The sequence below is a fragment of the Tenrec ecaudatus genome, unplaced genomic scaffold (genome assembly GCF_050624435.1).
Source record: "Tenrec ecaudatus isolate mTenEca1 unplaced genomic scaffold, mTenEca1.hap1 Scaffold_116, whole genome shotgun sequence".
Taxonomy (NCBI): Eukaryota; Metazoa; Chordata; class Mammalia; order Afrosoricida; family Tenrecidae; genus Tenrec; species Tenrec ecaudatus.
Window position 1 is genome coordinate 967,831 of NW_027457716.1, and position 12,260 is coordinate 980,090.

A 12,260-nucleotide genomic window follows, 5' to 3' on the forward strand; every position below is an offset into this window, starting at 1 on the left:
TTCCTGTGTTTTCCACATGTATATATGCCGCTCCTGTTGTTGAATAAAGGTGTTTGCAATGAGGAAGTTATTGCTCTTGCAGAATTCTTTCATGCAGTCTTCAGCTTCTTTTCGATCCCCAAAGCCATAGTTTCTAATTACTCTTCCTTCCTTTTTGTTTCCATGCGTGCATTCCAATTGTTAGCAATTATTAATGCATTTTCAGTACATGTGTGGTCAATTTCAGACTAAAGAAGTTGGTACAATTGTTCATTGGCTTTAGTGGTTTGTGAGAAAATTTGAATAATGGTTCTATTAACCGGCCTTCCTTGTGTATGAAGATAAATATTATTCTGTCACAGGCAGCATTGCACTTCAAGATAGATCTAAAAATGCTCTTTTTGAGGATGAAAGAGACATTCTTTTGAATTTGTCACTGTCAGCATAGTCATTCTTATCATTTTAAGATTCAAAGGGACTATTTCAACTCACCAATGCCTAGGATATTGATCTTTATAGGTCAGATTCCGTTTTTTTATGATTTCCAATTTTCCTAGATTCTTATTTTGCACGTTTCATGTTCTGATTATTAATGAATGGTTGCAATGATTTTTCTCATTTTGAATTATAATCCATTAGCAAATGAAGTGCCAGAAGAAGCTTTAGTACACTTGGTTGCTAGATGCCTTCAAGTCAGTTCTGTCTCATAATAATGCCTACACAACAGAATGAAACATTGCCTGGTCCTGCCCCATACTCAAAAATTTTGTTATGTTTGAGTCCATTGTTGTAGGAATTGTCTCGATCCATTTGATCGGGTGTCTTCCTCTTTTTGCAACCCCTCCACTGTAATGTGTATGATGTCCTCCAGGGACTGGTCTGTCCTGATAACATCTGCAAAGTACATGAGATGAAGTCTCGCCATCCTATCTGCCAAGGAACATTTAGCTGCACTTCTTCTCAGACAGATTTATTTGTTCTTCTCTCCACCCATGGTACTTTCAGTATTTTTTTTGTCAGTACCTTAATTCAAATGCACCAGTTCTCCTTCAGTCGTTCTCATTCAATGTTCAAATTTCACATGCATAAGGTGTGGCGGAAAATGCCATGCCTTGGGCCAGGCGCAACTTAATCCTAAGTGAAATTCTTGATCTTCAGTACTTTAAAGTGGTTATGTGCAGTAGATTTGCCTAATGCAATATGTTATTTGGTTTTTTGATTGTTGTTTCCATGAGCATTAGCTGTGAATCTAAGCAAGACGAAATCCTTGATAACTTCAATATTTTCTCCATTTATTATGATGTTATCTACAGCTCCTGTTGTGAGGTTTTGAGTTATCATTAAGGTGGACTCTACTTTGAGGAAGCTCTCTTTCTCGGTGATATTTTGATCGTTTTGCAATCTGAGGGACTCATTTTCTGGCATTATATCAGACAATATTTTACTGCTATGCATAAAGTTTTCAATGGTGAATCCCTCAGAAGTGGACTGATTGTTTTGTCGTCCTGTCAGTTCTTAGTCTGGAAGCTGTGTTGAAATCTGTTCACCGTGGGTGATCCTGCCTGGTATTTGAAGTACTAGTGGACTAACTCCCAGCATCACAGCAAAGCACAAGCTACCACAGTGCAGCAAATTGACAGATGGGGCGCGGGAGGGGAGTTGTCATTGTTAGACACTGTTAATTTGGCTCTAACTCATAGCACCCACAGCCTGTTTCCTCACAGTTAATATTGGAGACCATTTTTGCAGCCAGTATGCCAATTCATCCCATTGAGGACCTTTTTTTCACCACTCCACTTTACCAAGTATGATATCCTTCTCTAGGGACTATGCTCAGCTGTTAAGATGTCCAAAGTATGTGATATGAAGTCTTGCCATTCTCACGTCTAGGAAGCATTCTGGCTCTACTTCCGCCAAGAAAGATTTGTTCCTTCTTCTGAAAGTCCATGGAATATTCAATATTCTTCACCAGCATCATAATTCAAAGACATCAACTTTTATTTTACCTTTCATAATTATTGTCCATTTTCAAGTACATATGAGGTGATTGAAAATGCCATAGTATGATAGTTATATAATTTTATGTCAGTTTGAAGATATGTAAAAGTGTAAGGTTGGTATCCAATCTGTCAATCACACCATAGCCTGATGGTGCCTCTTTGTGACCATGGCCTTCTCATAAGGAGGGCCCTGGGAACCTCCCCTTCTTTTTGCATTCACCTGACTGCTTCCTGCCCACGTTGAGAGCTGCCAGAGTCTTGCCATGCTTCCATCGACCTTGGGTCCACACGACATTGCAATCACTGGCCTTTGACATCCCTGCATTCTGCATCATTGCATGTAACTGCGTAAGTTGGAAAGGAACTTATGGACTAGTGTTGGACTTATGGACTTGAGTTGGACTGGCCTGGGATATTTCCTTGAAATAGAAATACTATAATGACTTCTTGATTAAAAACGATTTATTGCACATATATGAGTGTCACTTGATTTGTGTCTCTAGTCAGCCTGGCTTACATCCAGTTCACTGCCATCAAGTTGATTCCAACCCTTAGCAACTCTATAGGACAGGGGAGAGATATCCCTGTGGGTTTCCAATACTGGAACTTTGTATGGGAGCAGAACTGCTGATCTTGTGTTGAGCAACCCAACTTGGTTGGTTCTGACGCATTATGTTTGTAACCACTATACCACTAGGGCTCAGCTGTGCCTTATTCCTCAAAGTGACATCTTTTAACACTGGAAATTGGTCTTCAGCAAGATCTACCAGAGTACTCGGTCATATGACTTATTTTCTTTTTACACTGTTTTGATTGTGATGTGAGGGAAAATCTACAGAGTAAATTGATTTTCTTTACAATTCATGCAATGTTTTATTATATTGATTGCAATACCTACAATGCAATACTACTTTTCCTATTCCCTCCCTTTGTTTGCCGTTTCCATTGGTCTTTCGTTCCCATGCCTTCCTGCCTTCTGAGTAACTCCCTGACAAATGCTGGGCTCTGAATTGTACATCGTTGACAGTATAGGTCTCCTATTTGGGGGCTGAAAGTTGAGCCATGGAGGTGAGGTCAGGTGTCAAATGGGAATTCCACTAGTGCCTATCACATCCTAAGGTTAGTCTTCTTATTTTGAGTTCTACATTTTCCCCAGTTGATCCAGGGCCTACTACTGTGAGCACTTTCAGAGCAATCTGCAGTGAGAACCCTATGCTATCTTGGTCTTCTGGACTCAGCGCTGTGGAGCCTGGGCTTCATGTGGTCAGTGAATCCCTTTCATCTTCTTTTGATGCTATCTGTGTAATTCTGTATTTTGAATTTCTCTTCAATTTTTTCAGCTAGTGAAATGCACATGCTTTTCATTTTTGCTGTCCTAATTCCAGGTCTTTGCACCTTTTCATATAATTCTTTATTCCATCTTTTTTAATTCCCCTTTGAAATTTTATGTTCAGCTTCTTTATTCAGCGTCTTTACTTCATCAATTATTTCTATATTTCTCTCTCTCTTTTTCGTACTTCATCATTTCTTTCATTGGCTTCAGCTACTCCACATTCAAGGTGACATCCGTTTTGTCTTTTCTTTAGTTTCTATCTTTTTAATTATCTTTGAATTTCTTTATTTATGATGTTCTTGATATTATTGCCGAACTCGTATCATCTCAGGTGATTTGTGTTCAATGTGTCAACTTTCTTCTTGAAGTATCCTCTAATTTAGATGAGATATACTCAAATTCATACTTTGACTCTTGGGGACTTGTTTTAATTTTGTTGGAATTCGAGTTGAATTTGCCATTGATGGTTTGTTCCACAGTTCGTCTCCAGTCTCGTGACTGATGATATTGAACTTCTTTATACCGTAAATACTTGAGTATAAGCCGAGGTTTTTTCAGCACATTTTTTATGCTGAAAAAGCACCCCAGCTTTGGGGGGTAAAATTAGTTGCCTTGGGTTATACTCGAGTATGTATAGTAGTTTATTTCAACAGATATAGTTGATTTAATTCGTGTGTATTTCTATCAAATATACATGATCCAGGTCTATGGTTACTGTTTACATCCCTGAAAAATAAATCTTCAATCAATAAGCCATCCTTATTGGAAAATTCTATCATGAGATCTCCCATGTGGCTTCCATCCCCATGGCCATATTTTCTAACTAGTGATCCTCCTCCTTAGTTTCCAATTTTTGCATTCAAGTCATCAGTAATCTTGATTGCATGTTTCATCAATTTCAGACTGAAAAGGTTGGTAAAAATCCTCAATGGCTTTATTGTTAGCATTAGTGGTTGGTGTGTAAATTTGAATAATAACTTTATTAATTATTCATCCTTGTAGGTGTAATATATCCTACACCTAACAATGGTGAACATTGGAATCGATGTTGAAACATTCTCATTTTTAACATGAAAGTCATCCATTCCTTTCAAATTTGTTACTCTGGTATGTAAACCATATTATTGTGACATTCAAAATGGCCAATACCAGTCTATTTCAGTTCAATAACACCTAGAGTGTTTGATCTTTATGTGTTCCATTTTTTCATGGCTTCCAATTTTTCTAGATCCATATTTCATGCATCCCATCTTCTTGTTAGTGGTTATTGCAGTACTGCTGTTTCTTCTCATTTTGAGTCATTGCCACATCAACAAATATAGGTCCTGAAAACTTTATATCACTAAGGTCAACTCTACTTTGAGGAGACAGCTCTTCCCCAATTATATTTTGAGTGTCTTCCAACTTGAGGGGTTCATCATCCTGCACTATATGAAACAATATTCCACTGCTATCAATGTGCTCCACAAACACCACTATTTTTTTCAGATGTAGATTGGCAGGTTATTCTTTCTAGTCTATTTAGCTTGTAAGCTTTTCTGAAAATTTTCCACCACGGGTAACTATGCTTGTGTTTGAAATACCAGTGGTATATCTCACAGGATCATGATGACTTTCAAGTTATGATAGTTCAAGAACCTGACATGTCTGACAACTTGGCATGCTAGCCTAATTCCGAATGGCCAGCACATCTCTCTTCTTGCTTTCTCTAGTTTCTGTAGACCACTGTACCTGAGCATGCATGGCTTAGGAGGTTGTGGAGTTAATTCTTGCTTCCTGGAGTAACCCTTAACCAATGACCCATAGGAGTTGTTGGACAAATAGCCACACTCCCTCACATTCTGGGCAGAATAACTAGTGGATTTTCTATAGTGTCTCCAGTAAGATTAACCTCCAGTTGCTCACAATTTTAAATTGTTTGATAATGTACTTTTCATTGGCTGCCTTCTTTCTCTTTTCTATTTCCCATTTCCTTATTGATATCTCCCCAGAAAATGGCTTAATTAAAACCTTTGTCTCAGGATCTAATCCTATGGGGAACCCAAACTCAATCACACAAGACATTTGTCAAATCATGGACTTAGTGGTTATAGCTATTATATGTGTAGGTCATGGAAGAGGAGAATTCATACCATCACTTTGAATAGTCATTCGGAGTGCCAACTGGGTCCCCAGCATAGATCCTGGACATCAAAACTCACTGTTTCCTGTATCATAACACTTCCTTATAGACTTCAGTCATTCAAAAAACTCAACAAATAGCTTGCTGTCTCACTTCAAATTTTGTAGTGTGCAAATATGGCTATGTTTTCATTGTGTGTTTAGCCCTGGACAAATCAGCTTTGACCAGGAAGGTGAAGTCATGTGGAAAAACAAACCAAAAACACTAGCAGCTGTGTGTTGTGGAAGAAAACCCTGTGGATGAAGTGCAATTTTTAGGGAACAGAGACCAGTAAGATAAACCAATAAGTGTCCACTGTTTTGATGTTAAGGAGAACCCTGGTGAGGCAGTAATTAAGCACTTAAGGGCTAATCAATCAGCAGTTCAAACCCACCATCTTCCCCAAGGAAGAGTTACGATGTGGCAGTCTGACCCCCTTAAGATTTACATTGATTACCACTACCAACTGATCTGAGAGGGATAGCATTAGGGGATGCTGGATCGCATTCTTAACGAGCTCTAATGGCAGAGTGGACTCCTCATTGATCTCCTAACCACAAGGAAAGTGGTTCTAACCTATCAGTTGGTCCATGTGAGAAATAGGAGTTTGTCTGCTCTGGTAAAGATTTAAGCCTTGGAAAATCAAAGGGTGAAGTTCTATTCTATCTTGTAGGGTCTCTATGAGTCAGCTTCAACACAATGATAATGAGTTTGCTTTGGAATTTTGGGATAGAATAGGAGAAATATGTGCAACAAAGTTTAAACTTATTTTAAATGTTCAGTGGTATTGCTCAGAGAGAGATTCTTGGAACCCACAAGAATGTTGTCCTTAGGCACCTTCAGATCTGGAACTGAACTCACTCCCTTGGCTCAATCTTCAGCCAAACAATAGGTAGATCTATAAGGTAAAAAGTAACACTAATCAACTCTTTGAATCAAAAGGATATAATTTATTCAAAGATCAAGTTCAGAAGGGTCAGGAAAGAAGGGGGAATGGAAACAGGAAATACAAGGAGGAAGTGCGATAAGTGATATTACGTTGAGCAGATTGCAGTCAATATCATGAAGCAAAATATGTGTGAACTGTCAAATGGAAAACAGATGTATTCTGTAAACCTTCACCCAACTCACAATAAAGAGATTTTTTTTCAGCCTTGGAAACCTATGAGGCAATACTATTCTGTCCTATAGGGTACCCATGAGTTGAAATCAACCCAGTGGCAATGGGATATTGATGCTGCTGCTTTCTGCCGATTCTAAAAAATAGGGTTATTAGCAATTATTGTGGAAATAGCATGAATGAGACTATGTAAATGGGGTTGGTTACAGATAAATTCTTGTAAATGTTAAAGGATAAGTGATTGAGGATGGACTTGCCCAAAAAGAGAAAATTATTGCAAGATTTTGTTCCAGGGATAAAATAAAAATAGGCTTCCTGTGGGTAAGACTTAAGCCTATAGATATGGAATTTAAGGAACTGGTATTCCATGATGGTCACCTTCCCGACACAATCACTCAAGACAAAAAGTGGGTGTATAAACAAATGTGGTGAAGAAAGCTTATGGAGCCTAGCTATCAAAAGATAAAGAGTCTAGGGTTTTAAAGACTAGAAGGTTCACAAGTGGCCATCTAACTCAGAAGCAATAAAGCGCACATGAAAGAAGCACACCAGCCTGTGTGATCACAAGATGTAGAAGGGATCAGGTATCAGGCATCAAAGAACAAAAAAATCATATCATTGTGAATGAGGGGGGGGGTACAGTTAGGGGATCCAAGATCTATCTGTAGGCAACTGGACAACCCCTTACAGAAGGGTCGCTGGGAGGAGATGAGCCAGTCAGGATGCAGTGTAGCAACGATGAAACATATAACTTTCCTCTCATTCCTAAATGCTACCGCGCCCACTATCATGATCCCAATTCTACCTTACAAACCTGGCTAGACCAGAGAATATACACTGGTCCATATAGGAACTGGAAACACAGGGAAACCAGGACAGATGACCCCTTCAGGACCAGTGCTGAGAGTAGCAATAACAGGAGGATGGAGGAAAGGTGGGGTAGAAAGAGGGATCTGATTACAAGGATCTACATATAACCTCCTCCATGAGGGAGGGACAACAAAAAAGTGGGTGAAGGTAGATGTCGGACAGTGTAAGATAGGACAGAATAATAATTTATAAATTATCAAGGGTCCATGAGGGAGGGGAAGGGGGAAGGAGGGGAAATGAGGAGCTACTACCAAGGGCTCAAGTAGAAAGCAAATGTTTTGAGAATGATGATGGCAACAAATGTACGCAGTGGATGTATGTATAGATTGTGATAAGAGTTGTAGGAGCCCCCAATAAAATGATTCTTTTTAAAAACCTCAAAGAGCAAAACACACTATGGTTTATTGTACATCAATGATACTTCAATAAAATTACATAAAAAAGGGGAAAAAGAAATGGAATTTAAGGTAAAGAAAGTATTCCCTTTGAGGACCATATTGCAAATATATATTTAGGCAGGCAATTAGATAAAGACATTTTAAGTCTGGGCTTCTATACCTGCCATCTGTCTGTTATGAAAAGTATAATTAGCAACTAGAATCTCTCATACAAAATCAACTCAATATGGTCTTTCTGGTCTGACCTCCGTGGTGTTCTACTCTGCTTTGATGGAGCTCATCATATTTTGACTCTATAACAAGATTGAGGAGTTATTTGCATTCTTATGTGGAAGGTAAATCTGTTTGGCCATTCTGTTAGACTAGTTCATTTTCTTTCCTACCATCCCATCTGCCATTTTAATTCAAAACAAGGCAAAAAGCATGTATGTGCCTTTTGAGGAAGGAGAAGATTTTGGTGTGGAAGAAATTCTCTTCTAGACTGCAAGGTAAGTATTTACCCCCTCTAGCCCTGTTGGAGGAGGGGAAAAGGAAGAGAGACATGGCAAAGAGAACAACATAGTTAGTTTCATGCCTCCTTACTTGACCTGGGGATTGAGGGGAATATCAGTGACTATGGACCTGTTGTGCTCCCCATTTGGAAGCATGAAGAATAGAGGCTGCCAGGCAGAGCAGCCCTCTGGGAAGTCACTGAAGACAAACATATAGAGAGTGCCATCAAGTCTACTGTGATCCATGGAGACCTTATATGAAATGGAATGGAGTGCTGTCTGATCTTGCACCATTGTCACACATTCCTGAATGTTGAAGTCCATTGTTGCAGCGATTAGGTCAATCTGCCTCAATAAGGATCTTCCATGTCCCTCGATTTCATCAAATATGATGTCTTCCTCTAGCAATTGTCCACTGATAATGTGTCCAAAACACATTAGTCAGTCAGTGTTCTCTTGTGATCCATAAGGTTTCCTTTCAGTAATTTTTGGAAGTGGACTAGCAGGCCCCTCTTCCTTGTCTGTCTTAGTCTAGAAGCTTCACTGAAACCTGTCCACCATGGGCAATCCTGCTGGTATTTGAAATTCTGGGAACAGAGCTTCCAGCACCATAACAATACACAAACCATTATAGTACAACCAACTGACAGATGAGTGGAGGATATCTATATATGGAGAGAGAGAGAGTAAAACTGGCAATGCACTCTGATTAGGCAGTATTCTGATAATCTGCTGCTAACAGAAAGTATCCCCACAAATAACATCTTAAAGTAATGATAATATCAATTTTGCTCACAAATCTGCAATCTGGGCAGAGCTCAGTGAGGACACTAGTTTTGGCTTCATCAAGCATTAGCTGGGGTAGCTCAAAGGACAGAGGCTGCAGCTCTCTTAAGACTCACTCCCTCACACGACTGATACTTCTATTGGTTGGAGCTCAAGAAGAACCCTATATGTGACATTTTCATTTGGCTTGGTCTTCCTTGCAACATCCTGACAGGGTCCCAATGGTGAACAACCCAATACGACCAGGTGGAAGTCACAGAGCAACACTTCTGCCATAGTCAAAGGCCTGCCAAGATGCAAGGAAGAGGGAAAGCAGGCCCTGTTTCTGGAAAAATGAACACAAACTCATCTTGTAACAAGAGAATGTGCGATGTGCAACATTAGGACAGTCATCTTTGAAGGACACAACCTGCCATGAGCCAAGATACAGAGACAGATTTCTACGAAAGCGAAAGGGCAGGACTTAGACTTAAAGATAAAGCCACAGACTTCATAGGACAAGAGCAATAGGGAGACAAGCAAAGGAAAGCTCTAGGACGCAAGCCTAACATGGCTAAAGATAGGGACAATGTCAGGACTGAACTGGAAGCAAGCAGACACCTGTGCAAGGCAGAACCCGTGAAGTTGTGAGTGCCTTCAAAGCTAAGTCAAAGTACCTTGGGGCGTGAGAAGGGAAGGAGCAGGAGAAGGAATTAATGGGTAGGTTTATGGAATTTGTAAGTCTGGGGCCAGAGCATCAGGAATAGCTGGGTTCTGGCACTCAGTTGATACCATCAGAGTTTGAACCTTTTCCTTTCAGAGCTGTTTCCTTTTGAGTTTCACGCAGGCTTCCTGATGACAGCTGTAGTTTTATCTAGAAGCTCAGGAATTCTATTAGAGAGAGGCTCTTTTCCTTTCTAATCATTGGTGGTACTATCAGGTAAGCATTGGATTGCTAACTGCAAGGTTGGCAGTGCTACCCTACCAGCTACCTCATAGGGAAAAAGATGGAACTTTCTGCTCACATAAATATTTACAGTCTGAGAAACCCCACAGGGACCTTCTATGATTCAAAATGGACTCATTGGCAATCAGGAAATTGTTTCTGGGGCATTTTTTAGGGTTAGATATCATTAACCTAGCATGAGTCTCATACTGAGTCTGACCCAGTCCCTTTGGACAGAGGAAAGTCATGCCCTGACTAGCCAGGCCTGGAGCTGGCAGATTGGGTCAATGCCAGCAGAAGCATGGAGATGGAGCATGGTGGAAGAGTGATCCCAAAGATACAAGCCATGTGCTGTGAGTGGAAGAAGGGCAAATGAATGCTGCATTAATTAACCAGTCATTGACAAAATGAGGTTGCATGACAAATGGCTCCAAAACCCAGCAGTTCAACAAACAGCCCAACCCCTTCCCTCCCACACACACAGTTCTTAAAATTCAGGATCAGGGAGATTAACTGGAACTTTGAACTTGGCACTTCAGGGCTTGGAAGAGGTGACAGTGCATGTAAAGGCCTTGGGGCAGGAAAGATCTTGGTGTGACTGAAAGCCCAGAAGAAGACTAATTTGGGGGAGGTGAGATAATAGGAATGGAGTTTTCAGTGAGCATTTCCTTGAGAGCCTTCAAGCAAAAGCGATTTTTCTATATTCGTGTTTTAGAAGTAGATCTCCACCCATTGTGTAAAGCTTTGGGTATTGGATTGGTGTCGGTATGCAGGGAAAAAATAAATGGGCTTGTTATGGATTAGGAGCCTGTGGTAGTCACCTAATCTTGTGTCAAGTTAAGGATTAGGAGTGTAGGCGTGGAGTTTAGGCTGCCAATCTGGAGATAGTCAGTGAGATTTTTATGTGGGCATAGCCTCCTTCTGAGAAATCTGGTACTTCCTCCTTGGAGGTGGAAGACACCTCTCTCTCTCTCTCTCTCTCTCTCTCTCTCTCTCTCTCTCTCTCTCTCTCTCTCTCTCTCTGCTACCCCTTGGGAGACATTGCAGAAGGCAAGCCAAATGGATGCGACCAGACCTCTGAAGCCAAAGAAGCCTCAGAGAGATCGCAGCCAGCACTGAGATGCTTACAATGCCACTGGATCCACAAGACTTTCCACCCATTGGCCTGTGATTATCCTGCATTCAGCATCACTGCACATGTTTTATGGGTCTGAAAAGGAATTTATAGATTGGTATCAGACATATGGGCTAATACCAGACTTATGGATTTGATGTTCACTGGGCTGGGACGTTTGCTTAATGTACAATGACTGTTTGATATAAAACTCTCTCTCTGGATTTATAAGGTAGAATTAGACCAGAACATGTACTCTGGTACAGAAAGGAGCTGGAAACACAGGGAATCCATGACAGATGATCCCTTCAGGACCAGTGGTGAGAGTGGCAATACCAGGAGGGTGGAGGGAAGGTGGGGTAGAAAGGGTGAATCGATTACAAGGATCTACATAAAATCTCTGCCCTGGGGGACGGACAACAGAAAAGTGGGGGAAGTGAGATGTTTGACGTGTAAGATATGACAAAATAATTTATATATTACCAAGGATTTATGAGGGAGGGGGAGGAGGATGGAAGTGGGGAAATGAGGTCCATCCATCTTGCCACAGGTATACCCCAATCCCTCCCCTTCCTATTGCCTGTATACCCCTAGATTTTCATCCTCTCGTTACTGTATTACCTATAGTATGACCCCTCCCTGTGATGTGTGTCTTTACCTGAAATTAGGGGGCTTGCACACCCTCAAAGGTATATAAATCTTGGTTAGAAATAAAGAATCTCTCTCCCGTGGTGCTCTCCTCTGCGGTCCTCGCTTCCATGTCCCCTCTCCCCTTGTTCTCCTTCCCCTCACTCTCCTGCCCTCAGGTCTCCCATCTCTATGGGAATCACCAAGCGGGGCTACGGTGAGCATGCTAACATGAAATTTGTCTGATTCCATCATTTTACTCTTTCTTCTATCGCCTGTATTTCTCTATGAGTTTACTATAATCTTTAATTATTATTACTGTACAATTGTGCCTACCAGACCTGGGATGATTTGTGAGGCGCTGGCTACCCTGACAGCCATGGGAGAATACAGTCTTCTCCCTGAGGTCTTCACTCTAGCAATCATACAAACATCTGTGCAGATTTCATGTTTAAT